The 8,658-nt window shown below is 34.6% G+C and overlaps 1 non-coding gene across 1 annotated transcript; it reads right to left on the reverse strand.

The window, feature by feature from the left end:
• Positions 1–3,094: 3,094 nt before the first annotated feature.
• On the reverse strand, positions 3,095–3,298 carry LOC117285056. Its single transcript, XR_004516067.1, has one exon. It is a non-coding gene; the product is annotated as a small nucleolar RNA SNORA73 family (small nucleolar RNA).
• Between the last annotated feature and the right edge of the window lie 5,360 nt (positions 3,299–8,658).

Consider the following 8,658-nt stretch of genomic DNA (forward strand, 5'->3'; position numbering starts at 1 on the left):
TTGTTTTCCACCCTTTCAGCCTATGAGTTTTTTTATTGTGTTTTTTGTATGCAACATATTGTTGAATCTTACTTCTTTTCCCATTCAGCCAGTCTATTTCTTTTGATTGGTGAATGGAGGCCATTAACATTGACAGTCATAACTGATATGCAGTGACTTATCCTTGTCATGTGTTTTTGTTTTTGTTGGATTCTCCCCCTTTGCATTTTGTCTCTTGTTGTGCCTGATGGATTCATTCAACTGGGCTTCCTGCAGTTGTGAACTTCATAGTCTTTTCCTAGGAAGTTGTTTAGAATTCTTTGGAGTGCTGGTTTGGACGTCATGAAGTTCTTCAGCTGCTGTTTGACATGAAAGTATCTTATTTCTCCATCAATTTTGAAAGATAGTTTGCAGGGAAAAATCAATCTGGATTGGAAGCTATTTTCCTGTAGGGTTTGAAATACATCACTCCAAGCACTTCTTGCCCTTAAGATTTGTTTTGAGAAGTCTTTTGTGATTCTGATAGGCTTTCCTTTGTATATGATATGTTTCTTTTTTCTGACTACTAGTAAAATTTTGTTCTTCTGTTGCGTTTCTGGAATCTTAATTATTTTATGCCTATGTGTAGATTATTTTTTATCTTGACTATTTGGAGTCCTACATGCCGCATTTATCTCTATGTCAAATTATTTCTCCCTATTTGGCATGTTTTCTGCCATTATTTATATGAACAGATTTTTATGTCATCTACACTATCCTGTTTCTTCATTGACTCCAGTTAGTCCTATAATATTCTTTGCATCATCTAGTAGGTGTTGGATTGATTTCTCATGGTCCCTTACTATTTTTTAAAAATTTTCTTTTCCTGGTCACTACTTGTAATCCTATCTTCTTTATCTCAAATTCTATCTTTGCTTTGGTACATTCTGCTGTGTAAACTTTCAGTGGAGTTTTTAATCTCCTGGAAATCTGTTTGCATTTATTTTATGGATTCCATTTGTTTCCTATATTGGGATTCCATCATGTTTCTCAGCTGAAAGACTACAGATAGATATTCTGTGTTAGAAAACAGTTGAAGAATTAAGATTTATTAGTGATGTATTTCCAGCAACTTGGCAGTCAAACCTTGAATGTTCCTTCATGAGATCCAGTTTGTGGTTACATGGTTGCTACATTGAAATGTGGTGTGTGTATGTGTGTGTACAGCACACTCTTCAGTAGAACACAACTAGGTTCAATGTTCATATTGTCAGCCTAAAAAATCCACAGATATTTTAACATCTAAGGGGAGAATATAATGATTACAGTGTGTATATATTATAAAATATTGCAGTTTTATCTGCAAATAATTTTGCTAAGGACATATTTGAACAAAACATTTGATTTTTTAAATTGAGCATTTATGTAATAGATGATCTTGCTCTTAAAAGATTAATTTTAATAATTGCCTTATGTAATTATTTTTGTTTTATGTGGGAGGAAGCATTCTAGAAGTTTAAAAATACTAACAGTTGATGGAAAAAGAACTCATAATTTTGGAATTAAATGTTGAAAACATAATTTGGCATTTTATGAAAATCTTTATTATGATACTAAAATTTGATTATTCAATGCCCTCACTATGTGCCAAACACTGCAGAGGTCATTCTGGATCCATGTGCTGGTAGTTTAGGAAAGCAGACTCTCAAGAATACACTGTGACCACACTGCAGAAGTATAGTGTGCCTGGATATTAATTGTTCTTGATGATACAGGATTTCAAGGAACAAAAAAACAAAAAACAAAAAACAAAAAAACAACAAAAAGAAAACAATAAAATTCCCAGGTGGAAACTTTTGAGATGTTTATTTTGTAGTTTCTTACATTTTGTCCCAGCTTTAATTGGGTTTATTGGTACATTTTAGGGATACATTCATTGTTGGGATCTTGTACCTCTACATGACACGCCTTGATTCTCATTTTTTCTCCTTACCCCTGCCCTTCCTTCACCCCCTCCTCCCCTCCCATCTACAAACATTTTATTTTCATCTTTTCATTATCTCACATTTTTTTCTTTTCCCTTATTACCCTTCCCCTAACCCATCTCACCTTCCCTACACCTTTAGCTCCTTTCTTCCCATTTCTAAATGTCAGTAATCTTATTACGATTTTATGTATTAGTTTCTTACATTTAAAGACATCACTAACTTCAATCATCTACCATTGTTGTAATGTAACTGTATTTTTAGTTGTGAGGTGGTTACTTCTTTTTTCCTCAAATTGGTTGTGATTTCATTTAAAAATCCAATTATTGCAACAGTAGCATGCAGGAACTCTTCTCCCAAAGAAAGCTCATTTACTTTGCCCACTCTGCCCCATTCCATCCATGTGTTTCTTTTCTAATGGAACACTGATGCCATTTAGGAGCTGGCCTATACTAGACAGTTCACATGGAACCACCGCTAATACTGTATTCAAACATTTTGAAGACTAATTTTCTTTGAGGTATTTGTTCAATATGTCCTCTTTTTTTTTCCACTACAGGAGCCACTGCTCTGCTTTAAATTCTAATATTTTGTTTACTGTAATCTATTAAACTGGTCACCTTATTTTTCTTAAAATTGATCTAAATTTTATTTGTGATAAAGTCATTCCACATCTTGAATTCGTTTGCATAGTTGAAGTAATGTTTTTCAAAAGTTGACCAGTCTCCAACCTTTGAACTGTATCTTGTGATGGCTTCTACTTACCCCATAGCATTTTCAACCTGAGCACTATATTTTACTTACTCAAATCTCTTCAAGTCATGCTGTATCTAAGGTAATTTTAAAATTTTCTTCTACGTCTGAAATGAAACTTTCTCATAATTCTGTGCTTTATATTTCTCTACTTTGAGAATAATCTAAAAGTTTATCTGATTTTTCTCTATTCTTTCCCACCTGCCTCCATCCTCTTCAGTCAAATAGAACAAAAATCTTCACTGCCTAACTGAACTTTGCACAAACATTTGCAGCATATAGCTCTGGCTCCTTGTGAAGGCTGAAGTCTTTGAAGAAAGAGACCATGTTGCTCACATGCACACACATGACACACATTTGAAGATACAGATCTATTATTTTTCCTGGAAATTTTTTAAAGTGGTTTCCTGCATGGTTTATCTCCTCAGTCACTGCCCAAAGGACTCTGAGAAGTTGTAGGAGTATGCAGGCACAGACACAAGGCCCAGCTTCTTCTCTAACATTGTGGAAAGGGACTGTACATCATGGGGCAGAGCCCTATGCTCCCCTAGGCTAGCTGGACAGAGCCAGGGGAGAATGACCTCTCGGAATATCCACGTTGGAAAAGTCTTTTTTTTTTTTGTACTGGGGATTGAACTTGGGTTTTCTTTGCATTTTGAATTGAGTCTCGTGCTGGTATGTAGTAAGAGCTCAATAAAAATGGTTTTAAATTGACATTAACCTAGGAATATGTTGAGCAGAAGAATGTCACTCAGGCAAAAGGAAACAGAGGGATGCTTAGATGAAACTCAGATGAGAAATAACGAAGGAACTAAATACAAAATATAGATAAACGAACCAATGAGGGGTTTTCAACATCAAGCAATAGCTAGAGCAAGAAGCTGACTCCACTCCAATGTCTGAATGGGCAAGGAGAGGAAGCAGAGTTGTTACTGGAGTCCCCCACCTTAAGTGGGTGGGCGACAATCAGTGTTTGGAACTTGTAATTCAGGCCTTCAGAAAATTGTAGATATTGTTATTATTAGTTTAAGATTAAGTTGTTTGAGGGGAAATGTGCACATGAAAGTTCTAAGCATTTTCCTCATCCATGTCCAAGTAACAAAAGAACAAATATAGAACAGCAACAACACAAATGAGCCCTGACTGTGTACCAGATGTTGTGCTAACCTTGTCATGCTTTGTGGTTTATTCCTCACTGTTGTCTTCATTCTACAAATGTGAAAGTGACATGCAGGTTAAGTCATTTGCAAGAAGCACAGCTAGTTAGAGGTGGAAATGAGGCTTCAAACCAGGTTAATCTGACCCCAAATCCTATTTCCTAAACTATACTGGTGCAAGGAGAATCAGTATTCTTCTTGATTCTAAGCCGTAGCATCCTCTAATAGATTGTGCAAGGTGAAATTCTTCCTGGAGGCAACCTGCATAAATTGTGAATAGTGTCTGTGCAAAGGAAACCCACTATTCTTGACTTAAACATAAAGATAGGTTATTTTACTTTCAATGAGGAAAAAAAAGATAAAAATGTTTAGCAAACCCACTGAGCATCTAGTTACCTGGGAGGGTTTTAATTAGGCAATCTCAGTGTATATGCCTAATAAAATGATAACATTATAATTGAATATAGAGACATGTTGGTAATTAAATGATAATGCTGAATAAGTCCTTTTAACAGGTTTAATTCTTTTTTATATTATACATTAATGGAGTAACACCCCTTATTTATCAGCCTATAACATATATAGGATACTTCACCTATTTTATCCATTAAAACTTGATTTGGTGCCATTTTTCTTTCTCTTTTTTTTTCTTATTCATAATCTGGACCTAAGTAGGTATGTTTTGTCTTTTTGATTACAGTAATCTAAGTAAAGTGGACAAACTTTCACTTTCATGTGTTCAGCACAAGTGATTTGGACAGTGTTTTGTTTTCTTAAATGAAATTGGGTCTCTTAGAGTCAGGGCTGGTCTGTTCAGGATTCCACTTGATCAGAGTCCCCCCATGGGAGGGGAAGTATTGAGAGAACAGAGAGGTTTTTGAGACACTGTGCTATCTGTGCAGGACCCTGAACTGGCTTCCTGATGACCGAAACAGGAGCCATCACTCATTGAGAAGGAGCAACACAGGTAGACCAGTGGCATTCCTGCATTTTTGGCTGTCATAAGTGTCCTGGCTACCTGAGGGCTCAGGCTGAATTTTTAAAAATAATGAACTCTTGAATCACTGGCAGTTTCAATTCTGAGGGGAACTGGAAGGAACTGTGGGAATTACTGTTTAGTTTTCCCTAAAGTAAAAGAGATGCATAACCATTTAGGATGACTGTCAGCAAGGCAAACAGACGTTTTGCCCAGATTTTTGAATTCTGCAGGAGGATATTTTGAAGTTTATGCTATTCATTTGCTATCTATTTTATGATTTTCCACTTAGTTTCTTCTTATTTTGCTATCAGCCACTGTTTGCTTCCTTTTTTTGTATTAAAAAGTTGCTTAGGTGTTTTGGTGCCAAAGTGACAAAGATGTTAGAATTACTAATGGAAGAGTCAAATTTATGTTTTTTTAAAAAATAATACCAATAAATTCAATTAAAGCTGAAAAAAATAATACTTTAAAGTAAAAGGACTTCTGTTTGAAAGGCTTTATTTTAGTTTATTCTTAGTACAATTCTCCAATAATTAGGTTAGTGTATAAAGCTCTGGAAAACTTTATTACAGCTGACATATTTTCAAGGAGAAGATGAATAATTCAAATATTCTGGGATTCCAAAAGCACCATTTGATCTCTCTGAGTCTGTCAACTCATTTTCATTTAATATTCTTTTTAATTGTTGTCCCACCCCCTTTAAAAATTTTGATACAGATATCATGTCTTGTGTCTCTGTCAGTGGATATTATATGAATTCTCAGTAAAAATTTTTCCTTTTGTAATTAGTTATTTTTATTTATTTATTTATTTATTTATTTATTTATTTATTTATTGGTGCCAAGGATCAAACTCCGGTCCTTGCGATTGGAGGCAGGCCACCTGTAATTAGTTATTTTTAAAGCTGGAATAAGGAATGCATAGTCACCTGCTTCCAGTTTTCATCCTCCTTCGGTTCTGTTGGTGTGTATAATTCAGCTTCCTAATCTTTGTCCTCCACTAACCATGTGTTCTTCCTTTAGCATTTAATTTAGCATTTAATTCAAGAATTATTTCATATTTTGGTACAGCTAAATCCTCAAATAATAAGAAGAAAACCATTTCAGTGTTTATTTTTTATGTAAACTCAAAGTTGGATGAATTGGTAAATTTTCAAATCAAGGTCCTACATCTAACAGATCGTTTCAAGTGCATTATTGTTTCAGCCATGTTGGTGGTCACATTTAGAAGCAGTGAAGGAGAGGTATCATTATGACATATAGAGCTAACAGAAAACAAACCACAGTGTCCACCACTTCCTGTAGGAAGACACTATAAGGCACAGGTAAATTATATTAAGAAGATACACTGTTCCACAGCTGGATCTACAATGTCTTGAGGCTAGTTAAAAAGTGAAAATTCATCATGTAAAATTATTTTCTCTCTTAGAATAACAGGATCCTGGATATTTGGGAATAACTTTTGAAAGTTTTCTATAAGTATATAAAGAGTTGAATAATACATTAGTTGATTGGTTATCAGGATGCTTTTTATGTTACAAAAACCATGAAGATGGAAAGCTAAATCTTGCTATATTTATGTACTAAAAGTAATCAGTTCACTTTAAAAGCAATTTAAAAATTTGTCTTAATTTTAGGGAAGAGGAGAACTTTTGAGAGCCAAATTCTGAGCTGAATTTCCTTGTATAGCATAGTATTTCATTAAGAATAGATGAATATGAGCTATTTGTGAAGCCCAAGCAATTGACTAGGATATGCTTTGACTTGGTGAATATATATTTTGCAGTTCTAAATTGGCATGTTGAGTATTTGAGAGATTATTCTGTGCTCAAAATGAGAGGGTGGAAGTGGTTGGACTGCAACTGCCTTCTTTACCTCTGTAAGCATTTATGCATTTTAATAACTTATTCTTTTTAGTACACATTTGCAGTACGTAATGATTGCATTCATTGTGGGGAGATGGCATATGTACACAGCACATCTTGATTCTTTCTCATTCCCTTCTCTTCCCCTATCCTTTTGATCCCCTACCTTTTTGCAAAAAATGTATCTCCTTGCTTCCTGTTATCTTTTATTCTACTCTAATTTATTTATATTTTGAGTTTCTCACATAAGGGAAATTATATGTGTAATGTAATATTTAAGCTTGCGTATTCTGATTTATTTCACTTAACTTTATAGTCTCAAGGTGGATCCATCTTCCTACAAGTGATTCACCTTTATCCTTGATTTTTAAAGTTAATTTCACAGGTACATTTTAGGTATATAATATAATGGCATTCATCATTGGAAATTTGTATCATTACAATTGTATCTTAGTTCTTATTTTTCCCCCATTCACTGCCCTCCCTTCAACTTCTCCACCCCCCTCTATTTACAAAGACTTTGTTTCCATTTTTCCTTTTCTCATGTTAATTCCATTCTTTCATCCTTTATGCCAGAGTAGTGTTCCATTGTGTATGAACACATTTTCTTTTTCCATTCATCTGTTGTGTGGAGAGGCTCAGCTTCCAAACTCAGGGATGAAGGAGCTGTATCAGGTGCTGCTGGAGTCCTTGAGAGATGCTTTGCTGCCAGTTAGTTAAGATTTGCTGCTGCTAGAGGTGGCTGCTGCCTTTGTTCTTTAGTCCAGCTTAGTAACTTTTCCTTAGTGAAGCTTTTATGTAAGTAGTTGTTGAATGATCAGTATTCATCTGTGTTATCTTCCTTATGAGGAAAGATAATTCTGATTGAGTTGAAAATCTAGAATGTTTTTGAGAGATCTTAAGTTAATTACATTAATTTAAGCCTCTTTTTAAATTGAGTTTTTAAAAAGCCACTTTTATTAAAACATAATTTATGTAAAATAAATCCATGTAAAGTTTACAATCTGATGAGTTTTTCAAAAGTAGGTACATGTAAAATCATTACTGCAATTGTGATACAGAACATTTTCAGAATGCCAAAAGATTTTATGGTCCTTTGCAATCTTTCTTTCCCTTCACCTGTGACCCAAGACAAACACTGATCTATTTTTTTTACTCAATTTAGTTTTTCTAGAATGTTATATGAAAAGAAAAAAAAAATACAACATATATTCTCCGATATCTGATTTCTTTCACTCTATACAGTGATTTTTGGATTTTTTTCATGTTTGCATATGTGTCATGCTACTCTCTTCTCATTATTTGCTTCCTGGCTACCAAGAGATAAGTGGCTTTGCTCTTTGCAAGCTCCGTACATCATATTCTGCCTCGACACAGGTCTAAAAGCAATGGATTCAAGAAATTCTGGATTGGAAGTGCTGAAATCATGAGCCAAATGAATATTTCCTCTTTGTAAGTTAATTATCTCAGTTGCTTTGTTGCAATCCTGGAAAACTGACTAACACATGGCTTAATCATGTTTTTAAAGCCTCACTTTTTAATACCACCACCTTGAAAACACTTGAATTTTGGAGTAAAAGCATTCAAACCATAGCAAATAGAATCACCATAATACTTTATTTAAAGGTTATACTGTACAAAGAGCCGGGATGGTGGCTCATGCCTGTAATCCCAGCACTTGGGAAGCTGAGGCAGGAGGATCACTGTGAGTTTGAGACCAGCCTGGGATACATAATGAGTTCCAGGTCAGTTGAAACTACAGAGTGAGATCCTATCTCAAAAAACCAAAAGAAAAAGAAAGTTACACAGGTACGTATAAATTACACACAGTGAGATCAAGAGAAATTAGACTTAAAAAAGAAATTAGACTTACAATAGGAAAAATGTATGACAATGCAATGTGACACATTTCTAATTGAGAAGTTAGGGCAAGGTATGGCTGGTCAGTGACATTTCATGTAG

Source organism: Fukomys damarensis, unplaced genomic scaffold (assembly GCF_012274545.1).
Source record: "Fukomys damarensis isolate Sample0158 unplaced genomic scaffold, DMR_v1.0_HiC HiC_scaffold_5, whole genome shotgun sequence".
Lineage (NCBI taxonomy): Eukaryota > Metazoa > Chordata > Mammalia > Rodentia > Bathyergidae > Fukomys > Fukomys damarensis.